Here is a 16,652-nt window from a genome sequence, read left to right as displayed (position 1 = left end):
AAAATTCTTCTGTAGAGTGCTCTAATAGACCTAAAAAAAAAAAAAAAAAAAAAAAGCTATATCTGGAAAGTAACAGCAGCCCTTTGGGAAAGGGATTTGTTGTTAAGATGACTGACCTCCCAAATCCTTCTTCGGAGTTCACGATTCATTTCTGTGAGCCCTCAGCTGGAAACTGAAGACAATCAGACAAGTAGTTCAATTACTAGCACACCACTAGCAGGATATTACCAAGGTATTTCATGGAGTAAGCCTGGTCTGCTGATGGCAGCGGTTAGCCAAATAAGGCATGCTGACAGACAACACTTCACTTCTCTTTCTTCACATCGCTGAGAAAGAGATTCCCACAAGGAAACTCTTGATACCTGATGCCATGAAGTCACAAGTAAACGGTCAATTTCTATAACCCAAAAATCAATTTGATTCTCTTACAGTCCATCATCCTAAGCTGCCAATGCTCTCCCGTGCACCAGTACATCCACTCACTCGTACAAATCAGCATCTAAGGTACAGTTTTTGCTGATGTAGAATTAACTAATATTGTCCTCAGCAAGAGGACAATATTAGAACTTACTCAAATACCATGCCACTTTGGAAGATGCATTCCTGTTGTTTGCTTTCACTGCACTGGCAGCTAACCTCCAGCTGCCCCAGATGGAGCAGATTAATTTTGATGCATTCCTTCTCCCTCAATGTCATTCCCTGACCATGGCTTTGCAGTCCAGAAGCTTCACTTGTAATTCTATCTTGTGTTAGAAATTACAGTATTTATTAAGTCTCATTCTACATTTAAAACTGGTGATGGTTTAAAGAGGAGGGTGATATCTGTTACAAGGTCAAAGAGTCATAAAAGAGCATATACAATAAACTTGGCTGTCTGTGCTCATCTTAAATCATGTGTCACCAGGGAAAAGCATTCCCCAGAAGGGACGGACAAACGAAGTGTACGGAAGGCAGAAAGTGGATGGACCATTGCAACACAAGCCTGTTCTATTTTCCCTTTAGAGGCCTCCCATCTGGAACAGTACCGGGAAGAGGAACACTTCATATTGTTTGTGGCCCATTGCTAGCAGTAGTCTGCCATCTGCTGATCCACGCAGCTGTGTTTATAGCCTTCAAGGTAAAGCAGTCATCCATCTTTTCTCACAGTCTGCTCTTATTTCAGCGTATGCTGGTACATGAGGATATGAAATGCAGTGTCTGCTCATCTATGCTACAGGCAAGCAGAAGCCAAAGCCAAAACCACAGGATATCAAAGTGCAGCTGACCATTACATTAAGATGCTTGGATCTCTGTCAAAAAGCCATTCCCCATGCTTCAAGCTTTGAACCATAACTTCAAAAAGAAGAGGAAAAAAAGAGGGAAAAAGGGGGAGGAGAGGAGGGTGAAAGAAAAAAAAAAAAAGACAGTTTACCTAAAGTACCTTCCTGCAACCAACAGAAAGTGGTTCTTAACACAGGCCAGCAAATTGCTGCCTTTCTGAGTAATGCTGGAGCTGCCAAGCAGCTCCATAGCTGAGCACAGTTAACCCCTTACTCCTGTCCCTACCTCTGCAACGTGCAGTTGTTTTACTTCCCCCTGCTCAAAGCCAGCATCTTTCCACCGATTTTTTCCATGCATGAGTACTGACAGAGCATGTGGTAACTCCATTCTCTGCATGTGGCCAGCTGTACTACTGCATTATGCAAATGACAATGCCGATAATTAAAAGTGTTCATCAAGTAACCGCAGAGGAACAGGAGTCTCCTTCATGACCAAGCCACACTCTTCATCATTGTGGGACTATATACAGTGCCTATCCGTCCTCTTTGCTACGATTGCCTTAGTAGTTATCCAAGGCACTGACAAAATACCGTATTTTTCTAGGAGTTGACTGACTTTCATAGGATGCTGACTGTATCACGGATCTGATAATTACAGAATTTGATATTAACATCTGGAAATGAACTTTGAAAATACAGCCTGTTCTGCCCTCCTTTTCTAAAGGAATTCACTTTTGAAAGATGAGACGTTCAGCTAGAAAAATAGAAGTGCATGCCTGGTGCATATCCAGGTCATACGCAGAAAAGAAGTTTCAATGGGACCTATTGTAATGCTCATGTTTTCTCAGACCTCTTTAAAGAAAAAAGAAGAAACAACCCAGAAAATCATAAATCACGATGGCTTTGAGCACCCACCAGCACCATGAAGTTTAAAAGGAAAGAAGAACAGAATGAAGTACTAAATGAATTCTGAGGCTCTTTGACTTTCACACAGGAATACAAAATCAAAGATTTTTCACTCTCAATGACTTTCCATGAATGCATTTCAAGGGCAAAACGTGGAATTCATCTGTAAGGATAAATCTGAGAGAAACCAAAAATAGGAATGGGTTCAGAAATCCTAGAGTAAAGAAACCAAAGCAGGACAACAGGCAGAGAAGTCCTGAGAGGGAGGAACCAGCTGGGGAGTCTGGAAAACTCGTGTCCCATTTGTCCATATCACTTACGCAGCCTGAGCAGTAACAGCATTCATTTCACCAAATAACCTTATCCCTGAGGAGCCAGCCACCTTTGGAAGGAGATGTTTTATTTTGCGTATCTATGAAGAACTAATTCCCATTTCTTTAATTAGCCTGAAGGTTCCAGCTGGGATTTGACCAACTGTTTCCTGGAGGACAAAATTCTAACCCACCAAGTGACTATCAGGCACACCAAAAAGCCATCAGAGTGTAAAACTTATTATTTGTTACTTGGACTGCATTTAAGCTGACACCTCTGAAGTTCATCAAGTTGATTTTCTCAGAAGTGTCACAATCCATTAACAATTTGCCAAAATCAAAACAAATTTAGCAATGCTTTTGATGTCCCTGATAAGACTTCTCAAAACAAAACAGAAAAAAAAATGTTATGGTCAACATTTGCCAGTTGCTAGCACATAGAAAATAACAAAGAACGTTGTTTTGTTTTGCTTTTTACTGTAGTGATGTTCTTTTACTCCTTTCTTACTACAGGTATGGTACGGTGTCTCCTATATTCACACTGGAATCTTTTAGGGGGTAAGATCAGTGACAATATCAGCATAACAACAAAGTGCTAACCAGTCAGAAACAGATTTAGAGTGGATATTAAAAAAAGGTTCCCTGACCATCAGACAGATGAGGTACTTTAACAGCTTTCCAGTTCTGAAGTGATTACAAAAGAGCAAAACTATTTGTAAATGGAGATTGGTAAGCATACAGAAAACACACCGGGTGCCTGAACTTGATGATGTGGGTCCACAAGGCTGGAGCAAACAACTGATGATTCTCCCTCACAGCCCTGCCACGGGTCTGCTATCTGATCTGGAGCAACTCTCCTAACTTTTGTATGGTTCGTAGGGATCTTGGAGACTTTCACTGGATAATACCATAAGGATCCCAGGACTTGAGTATATACAAGTATATACCTTGAGTGTATACAAGGTAGGAAAAAAATAAAAAAGATTTACTTACATCTACAAAGATCCTTGACCAGTGCTGACAGTTGTTAATTGTCACTCCTGTTATTTTCTCCCTCCCATTAGAAAACAGGGTCCTCTACAAGCAAAGTGCTCCAGTTATTGAACAGGGAGGGCAGGCAGTGGAGAACGTTGCAGCCACTTGCAACTGCTAAAATGTGTCTTGCTGGCAGCTTCATTTGGAGGAAAAATATAATCTCAAGTAAAAGTGATTTATCACAATGACACATCTCAACGCAAAGCTCAGCAAGAGCCACTTAATACACACACAGAAATGAGAATGAGAGGCAGGCACAAGAGTAAAAAAACTGCTTTTCTGATACCTTCAGAAACGATAATCCTTCTCCATTCCCCACAGAAAGGGCAGCTTTCTTACCAGGCCCCCAATCCAATCCTCTCTCAAGTGCATATTATCCATTTAACTGGAAATCCTTCACTGAAAATACTTTTTTTTGTTTTGTTATCCATGGTAATTTAAAAAATTTTGTATCATGGAAAAAATTTAGGAAGAAAATAAAAAATCTTCTAATGATTTAGTCTTCTAATCAAATCAAAATTGAAACATCTGGCTACCTTTTTTTTTCAGAAGCTAATATTCTTGAATCAAAACCGATTTTTTAATTTTTCTTAGCTTTTTAATTTCATCAAAAAGCAATTTTCTAGGGGAAAAATGATAGAAAGGTGTTGATGAGACTTTTTATGTAAAACATTTAAATTAGTGAGTACTTACGAACTTCCTGGTTAACACTGCATTTGTCATGGTAGCAATAACAGAATTTTGGTATGCCTGCTCTAAAAACCCAAGCTTTGCTCTCCTGTGCAGCAGCCAATTTTCACGAGGTGTTAGCAGAGGAGCAGCAGATGCAGCTGAAGAGGTCTGACAGCATGCAGGAGGCTGAGGCACGCATACCCGCAGCTCCGTGCGCTCCTTCACATCACATCTTCTGGTCACACTGTCCCAGCCTAAAGGCGGTGAGAGTAACAATATACAAGAACTACTCCTTTTACCTCTTCTCAGAACCTAACAGTTGCACGGGAAGCACAACTTTTCCTCGGGAGGTAGCCCAGGCTTGCAGAAGCTGCCATTCCTACTTCAGAGGGCAGCACAGTTCACACAGCTCCTGCCTCGCGGTGCCGTGACCTGCACAGAGAGCAGTGCCGGAGTGCTACAACAACCTGAAAGAGCGCGATGAAAACACACCCACGGCCCCTTTTCCCTCTGTAAAGAAGTTCATTACAGAAGCCATTAAAACAGTTCTCAATGCAAGATGAGAACTGGACAGATGACAAATAAGATTTAAGTCATCAGATACTGTCGAGGCTTTTTATGGGGAAAGAAACCACAACACACAGGTGTAGCATTTATAAGCTCAGCATCTTGCCAGCAACAAGATCCACTTGTATCCAATCGTCTGCTACAGCACGGCTCCGTTCGCTCACCTGCAGCACAATCCTTACAACAAGGCCAGCCGTTCAGGCTGGTGCCCGAAGCAAAATCCTACAAAGGAAGACAGTTTTATTTGGCATCAGTTGCTATGGGTATCAGTGCATCTTGCTTTTAAATTAGCTCAGGTGTGCTTTAAACAGGAGAAATAAGGGATGCTGTAGAATTTTAGGAAGCCTGAGGACATTTCCCTTCAGAGATCAAATTTACCAGTGTCATATTCAACAGCTTCTCCTTAATAAAATAAAAATAAAATAAAAATTCCTCAATAACCACAAATTGCTACTGGTTGTATTGTGATAACATTACAGTAATTTCACCACCTTAAAAGTTCTCAATTTAAATCACCAAGAGGAGGCAGAATTTATGCGGCTTGGCTCCAGATTTTCAATTCTGTCAAGAAAGCTGGGGAAAGAATAAAAATAGCAGCAAAGCTATGCAGTGAACACTGTCTTTGTCTACTGAATCATCAGAGTACCCTAGTACAAAACAACAGAACCAGCAATAAGCAATCACACAGCAGCAGTTTGTGGGAATTAACTAAAATGAAGCACATGTATTGAGCAAGGAGATCAGTGAAGTGTCAGAAAAAGCTGCTAATTTGAATGCTGCATTTGTTTACATAGTAAGTACTTTTAATATGGTAATATACATTTATTCAAAGAAATCATAACTGACCACTAATAAAATAAATATTGATAAAAACCGTAATGGTAAGCAACTGAAAATGACTGCAGTTGTATCTTTTGCTGCCTAGTATACAAAATACCAAAAAAAAAAAAAAATTGCCCAACAGATGCAAAACCAAACAAACAAATGATTAAACAGCTCCCCGGCTGGGCTTTGCCTGCCAAATCTCTGCCTGGAGAGGACTTTTATGTCCACGTAATAAACCCTCAAAATTATGGACTTACAAAGGAAACAGCTGCTTAACCATAATGGCAATTACTCTGGTCAGATTGCAGAGCACCCAACCTTGCGGCTGTGGCTCCGGGTGCCCATCTCGTGCACCGCGAGACAATGCAGAGATGGAACTGAGTTAGCGTCACCGCACAGAGCGTGCGGCTGACTCATCCGCACCGCCTGCCACAAGACAGGGTGAGGAGCACAACAAGGCAGTGCGGTCGGCCGGCTGCGGGGCAGGCCCTCCCAGGAAGGATTAAAGACCATGCCTCATACACACAGGCCAGGTGGTTTCATCCTAAGCTGTTCGGGGATATTTGGAAGTGCCCCATCATGGCACAGCCAAACCCAGCTCATACATCCTACACCTTGGAGCAGCTTTTAACCTACACTAGGTTAGTGGGGCCAAGCTCCTCTTCCACTCCGAGGCTCACCCAAAAGCCACACTGAGACATTGTCGTAGGCTCCAAAAGCAGAGAGCTACCCCCTAGTACCCGCAGTATTAAGGCTGAAACTATCACACAGCACTGCTGTCATCCCACTGGTCCACAGACCGTAAAACAACTCCGGGTGCACGGCTGTTCATCTTACTGAACCTTGCAGAAGGTGGTGCAGGCCCACCTGCTTCAGCACAATTGGTTATTTCAGGAGAGAGCAGAACTTGTCCTGTCGTAAGACTGTTCTCTAGCAGACAACATTACAGCTGGGGCAAACCTGGATACAAACTAGTGAAGCATCTTTCTCATGGTCATTGGGTAGTTAGGAGTGTCCAAACCCAGAAAGCAGGACACCTGACTCGGTGTTATAGCTACCATAAAAACACTGCTTCCTACAAGCGCTGTTTTCCATTATCATCTTGATTTTCTACATAAATATGAAAAATTTCATATACAACACGCCCTAAACTCTCCTTCTGTTCATGTTATCCCATAGATGGAGGCTGATTCTCCTATTACTACAGATCCCACACCAAGTGGGGACACCAAACCGAAATGGTGCTCTGGCTTGCACAGAAATGATCAGCATGAAACATATGTACCTGTATCACCAACTATTTATTCGGCAGCTGACAAAGGATACCAGTATCTACCAATACCTGCCCTGTAATTTCATACTGGCATGAGCATTTTTGGCTCAGTGACCTGCAGCGTTAACTGCACAGCACGACCTATGAAGTGCATCCATGGTACTGGGAACTATTTATGTGTAAACTGCTCATTCCAATTAAAACAGGACGTAAAAGTTACTTCAATACTTAAGTGCACAATAGGATGCTGCTGAATGTCTCATCTGCCAAATCCATTTTTGATTAAAAGTGATTGCTGATATTATACTAGATAATTTCTCTATGAATTAAGTTAAACGCGGCTTGTAAGAGACCTGGACAGCAGTATTTCAAGAAACAGCCTGCAGATTAGAGACAAGTGACAAGACTGATCTCTGCAGCTGCAATTAACTGTCTTCCCTTCGGTCTCTCCTGCACAGTTCTAAGAAGGGCTACGTTTTCCTCCTGCTGATGAAGGTTGATTAGCAGTCAGGTGGGGAGAGGCTCCTGGGATGGCATGACGCATTAATTAAATCACTTTTACCAGCTAAGTGATGACACTTTGATTTATAGCAGAGCTCATTCAACCAGACACTGGCATTTCCTGGGCACCGAGATGAGGAAAAGCCAAGCTGGGAAGCAGGTGGGAGAAGAGGGGGATGTGCACATAAAGGAAAAAAGAGCAAACTGAAGTGAATACCTGCAGCTGATAGAGACTATTTTCAAAACAGAGTGCTTGCTGGAGCAGTAGGAATGACCATGAAACGAGCTGAAAATGATTTAATCCACCTTTCTTACACAGAAGCTATTTCATTTTGTTTGTGTCTATATAAAAGCTGGTTTAGAATAGGGTCTTCTAAAAATCTCTCCAATTAAACGTGATACAAATTATTTCATAAGGCACTTTTCAACCTGATATACTCCAAAATAGCTTGCAGTTGCTGTGCCTGGAGATAGCACTGACTCATGTCTACAGTTACAAGCTCAGAAAGAGAAGGTAGAAATCTCCAGAAGGCAGAGCAGGACAGCAATCCAGGGGCCAGGTTTGGATGCTATGCTCAAACCTGCTCATGCTCCATCGCCTGTCAAGAACGATGTCTCCTAAACACCGTGTTTCAATTTCTCCCTCTGCCAAAGGGCGATAATGTTATTTCACAACCTTTGTAAAGGGTTACCTTTATCCAACTTTATCTATTTTGTTTAGGATTTTGACATTTGAAAAGGCTAACTTAAACAACCTTCCTATTAGAAAGCTTCTCTTTTGGTGACAAGGCTACATACCCTGCCTTGTGAACTCTGGTAAAAATCACAAACCTGTACAAGAGAGAAAATACTTCTACACCCTGGAATCTGAAATAGATCAAAACACGATTATCACTACAGTACTGTATTTCAGTCCCTCTTCTCAGTCACCAGGCTATGGTGATTCTTGGATTATTTTTTCTTTGAAACCCTGAAGCAAGCATTTGAGAACATTTTGGGGTCTAAAATATGCTACTCACTGTACAGTCCTGGGGTATTTTTTTAGCAAGACATATCTTTATACTTTTGAAAACAAAAGAGGTTTGTCTGTTCACAACATTGTCTTGGGTGAACAACATGTTGACTTTTTGATAAGAGCTCTGTAATATACATGCAAATTTTCTGCAAGAACCACTTTGGACATCTTAAACTACACCAGGCTCAGTTCAGTTTGATACATGAGGAGGGGATATTTAAGGAAAACATGAAACAATAAGGTTGATTCAGAGGATGTTTTCCTTTTAGTCAATATTACCATCTCTCTCGTTAACCTCTGCTACTGCAGCAGACAGTGACCTCAGACAGGACTGGAACCATGTCATGGTAGCTGCTTGTACGAGGATTTAATTAAAAGAGAATTCTTGTTCTCTAACATTTCACAAAAACCAACCAAAACAAACAAAAAGACCCACCTCTACTGATATGGCTTTCCTAGCAGCAAGCAGTAGTAAAATGACTGCTCTTGTAAATCTAAATTCTGTTAAGAAAAAGATCTCGTGAGCCTCTTTGCTTAGCACATGCATCATGCACATTTGTCTCATCTCATTAACTTTTGCTTATCTAGATATATTTCTCCTTTTAGCTCAAAGCCTTGTTGTGTTTGTTGTAAACAATTTCCACCTCTCCCTCAATGCTACATCTCATTTATAGGTGCAATTACTGTTACACAAAATAATATCTTCAGCTTTCCTAGCATACCCTCTAGAATCTCCAAGTGTCTTATAACTAATTTATTGTGGGAGGCAGATATGAGAAAGCCTTCACAGACACAGCAGCAACACAGAAATTTGGGTCATAAAAGAATTCTGCAGCAGACCAGTACATAGACCAGTGCTTAACCAATATCATTTGTCACTAATCTTCTATAATGCATTTGGATTCTTTTGCATCATCTGCACTTAGGAACAAAATACTTTATTTAACACTGGACTTGGTAGGCAGCTAGATGGGGGTGGGGAAAAAAAGCCAGCTCGCTTTTAAACAGCTCTACATGCATCTCCTTTTCATCATTAGAATAAATTTCCAGAGAGGTGAGCAAAGGTTTAGCTGCATGACTCTCATTAACGTTAACTTTATTTCAGTAATGAGGTGAAAGCACAATCACTGGAGCCAATATAATCACAGTGATGAGACACAAAGTATGCTGCAGTAAATACGGCTGAAGAAGATGACATTGACAGTCCTGATAGGTTGTATCGAGGATGGAAAAACAGGCGTCGGTAGCAAAATGATGCAGTGAGGGTAAAGACCTTGCCTTTGCATCTAGTAGTAAAAACTTAAAACTAACAGGAACGAGCCCACTGATGTGAATGAGAGGACTGACACTGGTCAAAGGACTGTCCTTCGAGGTATTCAGCGCACCAATGCTCACTCAGCTTTACTAGTTCCAAGCAAGAACTGAGCAAGCAAGGGGCTAACAGTACTGTGCCCTTAAAAGTCATTTAGGAAAGATAAGGAACATTACTGTAGCAGCTAAAAAGGAACGCTGAGATAAAAAGAAAACAGCAGATGTGGAAAATCAAAAGCTATTGGTGACAGCCCTAGAAGACAACCCAGTAATATATTGCACCAGAAAAACCTCGTATAATGAAAAGCGTGAGAGTCATCATGCCATTGCACTCCATTACTTTAGCTAATGGAATGATCTGAACAGAACAAGGCTGGGAAGAATTTTATAGTAATTAGCAAACCTGTTGGTGTCCATTTTTCTTCTGTACAACATATGAACAAAAGAAAAGTACGTACAGCTATTAAGGGAAACAGGCAAGAAGAAAAAGCGGGAAGACGGACAGCGATTTAGGTACCTCTGCAGAAATAAAAACAGTAATTACAGTTTTTATTACAAAACCAGCATATAAGGATTTTTAGCTTTGCATTAAAAAATACACTGCAATATAAAAACTACTAAATATGTAGCACATAAACATCCGCATCCAAGTACTACTAGCACAGAAGGAGCAGAGGAAACATAATGTATACATCCACCCCATATAATTCTTGCAACATTCAGTACCTCTGTAAGCAGCTCAGTTAACTTCATCCAGATGCCATTAACTGTTGTTTTTTTGTTTTTTACAATCACATGGAACCGATCCACTGCAAGCTGTTTGTACAGAATCCACGAGAATAACCCTTTAGCTACAAATGAAGCGTACTTATAATGACATGTAAAACGTGTCCTTTTCACTTGATTTTAGCATCTTACAGACCCTCTGAAGACTGGCACAGAACTGCTCAAGAGCTGCTGATGCTCAGCACTGAAGCGAGGTGGTAAGCCCTCTCACCTTCAGTATCAAGACAATATATATTTGGTTTTGCCATCCCGGCTTGTTGCATTGTCCTAGCCATTGCTATTGCAGATATTCAACCACTGCAAGGAGAGCCCTGATCAATACATCTTTGTTGCGTGGACCAGAATTAACTACGTCTCACTTGCCTTTGACAGCGACACAGATCACATGCAGCTGCTGCTTCCACTATGAGAAACACGAATTCTGGAAAGCATATTCATTATCTGGTTGTTAAAAGCAACGGAGCGTGCAAGCCTCACCCTGCCTGGGTTACCTGAAAAATCAAGATTTCTGTTTGATTAAGTGACTGCCAGCTAGTCACCTTCCCACTCTAACCTTGATGTGGCAGGACCGTGACATGTGCATATAGTGTAACATCACAAACTGTTTCACTGATGCTCACAAATAGATAGCTTAATTTGTTTAAATAGCCTGGTTCCTTGCAGCATTTTCACTGGAAGCCCTGTTTCGAGGACAGAATATATCTTCTCTTCATATGGAACCTACCTGCAAGCCAGCTGGCAGGAAGTCAAGGAGAATCCTGATGAGGTCCAAAGCTCTCGGACTTTACCCAACTTACCGCACTTACTAAATTTCAACGGAATTCCACCTGCCACCATCATTCTCTGAGTTGTAGGACTCAGGATCAGAAAATTTGACTTTATAAAAATTATAGCTTCTTAACAGATTTTCTGTAACTGAGTATAACCTGTATACGACCAAAAAAACAAAGAAAGAAAGAAAACCACCACTAAAGGATTTTCCATTTGATGTACAGAAAAAAAAAATTAAGCCCTTATAGGTTTGATTTCTATTTCACAAAAAAAAGAAAAAAACAAACAAAAAATACTAAAGGAATTTCCATTTGCTGTACAGAAAAAAGTCCTTATAGGTTTGATTTCTATTTCACTCATACTGCAGAAATAACAGGGCTGTCATTGGTGCTAACTCTCACATTTTTTTTCATGGTTTTCATTTGTTGCTTCTTTTCCGCTAGCAGCTGCTGAAGTGAGGTGGCCACAGAAACCTAATTTTTTACACAAGAAGGGAAAATGAGACCTCTACAGTAGTAGAGAGGAACTTAGAGCTCTGCAACTTCAGTACTCCATCTTCAGACAATAAACAAATACAATTTCTCCCTTATTTTTAAATTGATTATGGTGGGAGAAGCAGTCCTCACTTGCAACTGCTGAACACTTGGGGTTAGAACTTGTAGCATTTAACACCGCTGTTTGTGATCACATATCATCACTAAATCATCTCACTTCCAACTGCAAATCTTTCATCAGTAGGAATATGCATGATCCAGACAGAGCCCAGCTTCAATTTACAGACTAGCAAGACAGGAAAAAAAGCGTGTTGAGCCCTGAGAATTAGTCTTCGTAAGTGTCACTAAGCAAAGGAGGAGATCATTGTTTATAAATTTTTGTGGAATTACGTTTCAGCACAGAGCTGGACTTTCATGCGGTGAGATGAAGGTCCATGAGTTCAATTCATCAGGGTTCATTTTGAGATAACAGAAAAAAATTAAGTAACTACTAAAACGAATGTATTACCAATGCTGGTGACATTTTGGCATTACAACAAATGCTAAATATAAGCCTTTCGTGATGAAAGATTGAGACCAGATAGCGTGTACACTTTCCTTTTTCATAAGCCATATTTATCCTGTAAACAAGCCTCACATGCTGTTGGCAGCAACCTAGGATATCATAATTAGGCCAAATGATTTCTTCAGTGAAGGTTTTCACCAGAATGCTTTCCACCAGTTTTCAGTAACTTTCAAATAGAGTGATTCTAAGAAAAGTAACCATATGCTTACTAAAGCAAAACCCCATATATTAGAGATGCGTTTGCCGAGTGGGAACCAGCTCCAAGACCTGAGCTCCTAGGGACGAACGCAGCAAAGTTCATGCTCTGCTTCCTAGACCCGCTGACAGCATGGGTGCCAGGGAGAGCACCAGTTTTATCACCCGAAACTGTGGTTAGGTGTTCGTATGCTTTCTAACATGCATTGCAACTGTGATACTATGAGTTTTACATAAATACTCAAAGCAAAGGTGGACCCAGAGTTGAAAGCTACAGCTAGCACCAGATTAAAGTGGGCTGAAGAGAAATTGAAAATGGAGCAAAAGAATAGATACCCTTTTGCCTCAAAAGCAAGAGGGAGTACTACAATACCTTTTCTTACTTAGAAAAGCAACATTTCCTCTAGGAGTGAGGATCTCTGCTATTCCATTGCAACCTTCAATAACTGCAGCTGAGACAGATCCAAGGCAACACAGGGAAAGGGAGAAAAGATACAAGGGCCTTGAGGGGAAAAAAAAAAAATCATGAGAAAGCAGAACAGCCAGCGAGCTGAGAGAAGAAAAATGAAAGCAGGTTTAAGGTGGCGGAAGGTTAAAAAGCAGAAACAGAGCTCTCTGTGGTGAGCGGCTGGGAAAAGGGAGGAGGAAAACAGAGCCGTGAGGGGCTGAGGCGCTCGGTTTCCTGCAGCGCCGAGCTGCCTGCCTCACACCCTGCAGCATGCGGCCTGCTCCTGGTGTACCAGAGATGCAATGGGAGAGCAGGGAGGTCAACACTTAATTCCACTTCAAAATACAGGCTTATGGGCTCGTTTTAACCAAAATACCACAGCAGGCTGGTTCAGCTGTAGTCAGTCACTCTGGGGTTACTTCCAAGTGAGCGTAAACAAAAATACTTTTGAAATAAAGCAGCACCTCAGTGTTGACACAGGTTAGAGCGCTGCTGATGTGTGTCTCTGTGAGACCTCAAGCTGCCGAGACACTGCTGAAAGAGCACCCTGCCTTACCTGTTTTTTTTCCAGTCAGAGCTGCCATGGAGGAACCAGCAGGCCGCACCATCGCGCAGAGGGGGAGAGGACGCTCGGTGGTCTGGAGCCGGTTACAGAGCTCCACGAGCGGCAGAAAGCCGGTCGGAGGGTCTAGTCCTGCCTGACAGCCTCCATCCCGAGGCCTGGTTCGCCTCGTCCTGCCCAAGAGTGAGGGGAAAAAGGCGGGAAGCAGGGAGGGGCAGGCCTGTGTGGTGCCTCCGTGACAGGGCCATGGCCCGGTGCCTGCCTCCAGCTGCCTCTGCTCTGACGGTCAGATGTTTTTTAATTATTATTTAGCACAGTGGGAACCACTCAGGTTGCCCCCATTACCATAGCTATTTTCCTGCAAAGCACACAGCAAAAACACGAGTGCCCAACAGGTCAAAAACCCAGGCAGCCCTCCCAATTGAGTCCATTCTCTGGGTTTGGCAGCCCACGGCCCGAGGTGCAGGAGTGCTTCCAGACAGGTCACACCACACGTTTTCTTGGAGCATTGTAGTGACTTTTGTTCTAAGCTTTCCTGCCACACACTGAGTGAAATGCAGCTCTGAGGGCCATCTGCCAGCCTGACGCCAGCTTTTATCCAAATGCTGTGGTAACCTCTGCTGGCTGGTCCTCGCCGTTACACTGGTTGAGACGAGCGCCCAAAAGCCAAGCTGGGAGGCTGACAGAAGCACTTAAGCATACAAACCAGAAATAAAGAAATCAAAAGAGGTGTGTTACCTTTGCTTACTCATAACTACCACAGAGAATTGCCTTTTTTTTTTTTTTTTAAATTTAATGTGCCTCTTTCAGGCATTAGGGATTTAGATAAATTAGGACCATGTACGAACACGTTTATTTCCTCAGCACAACTTTGAAAGTTATTACTGAGCAGCTCTATAACTGTAATTTGCAAGTCATTTGCATTTTTCACTGTGAAGATGTGGATGCAGCATAACCAGTGTCACCTTACACAGCTAATGGATGCATTTTTATGCATATCACAGCATCAACAGCTTAGGACGCTACACAGGCTAGACACCTGGGACTTTTACCCCACTGTAACCCACTTCTCCAAATGGTGATAATTCATACATATATGGAAGACAGTACTACTCGTTTCAATAGGTACGTTAAATGTTTCATGTGAAGCCGTGGCCAGAAGTAGTAGAATCTACAAGAGCTATCTTCTTGCTCCAAGAAATTTAAAATCTGAACAGATCTTGTGTGGAACAGGAACAGAATGCATCCAGCTGGCACCTGATTTGCATTCACCTTGATTCCCACTAGTCTTACTCTGTAGGTGCATGCAGAAAGATAGAAAATATACTGGATAAATTGGAGCTGGATTTTATTGGAGTATTAATTAAGCTGACAAGAAATCAGGTGCTAGTCCTAAATTCAACCACTACTAACAAACTGCTTAATTGTAATCGCACCCATGCAAAACCACAGGTGAACTAACACCTGCCTCCAAACCCTTTTGCAACTGTAATTTGTAATCATTTTAACTGAAATACACACTAGAAGTTTCTACAATACAACCTTTTCAGACAGAATTAATTTCATTATATTCTCTACTCTGCAACTTTGTGTTGTTTTACTGATGGTAAAACAGCAGATCACAGCAATAAACGTGCTTCAGTTTGAAGGCACCCTGAGAATTCTCAACTAAGATCTGTATTTCTAAACTACTAAGGACAATGATTTCTAAGAAAACAGTCTATTGTCACCTGACTGCTTCAAAAATGTAAATCATCATGTAGACAGCATGCATGTTGCTACAAGTCAGACTTCTTGAACTGAGAATATTAGATAGAACTGCCTTTTTAATCAGATGTGGATCAAAAATTAAGAACTAAGTACTTTCCCATTGCTCCCTGCAGGTTTTAAAGCTGGCACTTTTCCTCTCTTCTATGTGCAGTTGTTTGCCTCAGGTTGTAGAGGAATGCAGAGGACTCTTATTAAAGCACCAATAATTTGCTGAACTCCGTTTCTGTGGAACTTGCTGAGTTAGAGAATTCCTTTTCATCTCCTCCCCCACCTCTCCTTGACTAGAATAACTGAAGAACAAATATCACATTATGGTGCTAGGTTAAAGGAACTAGTGTGCTTGCAGTTTAAGTGACAAGCACAAGACAAAACAAATCCTAAAGCTCAAGCTTGTCCAGCTAAATGACAAGGGCAGTCAGAAAAACGTTTGCTTTTTGAAAGCGCATCAGAACTAAGACTCTTGTTCAGGATTTGCTGTGCGTAGTGCTTTATGTTCAGGAGACTGACAATTCATTAATCCTCACATAGTTCGTTATAAACTCCTCCAAGTGATTAGAGCCCGAACACTTGCAGGAGATAAAGTGATGAATTGCAACTACAAATGACTGAGATTGAGAATACAGAAACCATGATCCCAATTCAACTGTTTAGCATTGGCCTCAAGCCAGAAGTTTTCTTTCACCTTTTCAAAACTGCAGTTCACCACAATAGGATTTTTTAATCCAATTCTCCGTATACCACCCTTGTGGAGCAGTACAGCAGGTTTTTTCAAGGCCAATGGCTCACATTCAAGTTTAGCTAAAACAGCCAAAGCAGACACTGCTTTGCCCCTCTGCCATAGCTTACTGTTTCCAGATTGGTATAGCCAAATACTATACCAGCTCCTTATCAGATGTGAGCTGCTACTATTTTTCACTAGCATTATTATTCTTGTAAACTACAGAAATGGAGTACAGAACCCATCGAATTATCCCCAGCATCGACCCTAGTGCAGATAAGTAGAGCTAGTCACTCCATCAAGTGCTCTCATTAAATCTGCTGCCAAAGATAAGTCAACAACCTGGATCTCCTAGCTGACAAATAGAAAGGAGATGCCAGTCACTGACAACCACAGAATCACCAGCCTTTTTTTTGCAAGAAGGATGGACATCACTTAAAACCACAGAGAAGTATTACTAGCAAGTACAGATTTGACATTTTTCACCATATCTTCAAGGCAAGAAGCAATCCTTTGCATTCCATTCCCTGCTTGGTCCAGTTTTGTAAAAGCCCAGTTTTTTTCTGTGCACCATGGAGAGAAGCATGCTCTTTCCTGAAATTGAAGTGAGAAGTTTCCCATTTGCCTCTACCTCCTTGCCTTTATTCCACTTATTCAAGTTCAGTGTC

The 16,652-nt window shown here is 41.6% G+C and overlaps 1 long non-coding RNA gene across 2 annotated transcripts in view; it reads right to left on the bottom strand.

Moving 5' to 3' along the window:
* The window catches only part of LOC121079654, a 58,198-nt gene extending 44,502 nt beyond the window's left edge, over positions 1-13,696 (bottom strand). For both annotated transcript variants that reach the window (XR_005825128.1, XR_005825127.1), the window contains exons 1-2: positions 13,491-13,696; positions 11,186-11,387 (exon numbers count right to left, since the gene is read on the bottom strand). This is a non-coding gene — a long non-coding RNA (uncharacterized LOC121079654). The remainder of the gene's footprint in view (positions 1-11,185; positions 11,388-13,490) is intronic.
* Positions 13,697-16,652: the final 2,956 nt, after the last annotated feature.

The sequence above is a fragment of the Cygnus olor genome, chromosome 17, assembly GCF_009769625.2.
Source record: "Cygnus olor isolate bCygOlo1 chromosome 17, bCygOlo1.pri.v2, whole genome shotgun sequence".
NCBI lineage: Eukaryota > Metazoa > Chordata > Aves > Anseriformes > Anatidae > Cygnus > Cygnus olor.
Note: the sequence above shows the minus strand (reverse complement) of the source record. Positions and strands in the feature narration are given on the sequence as shown.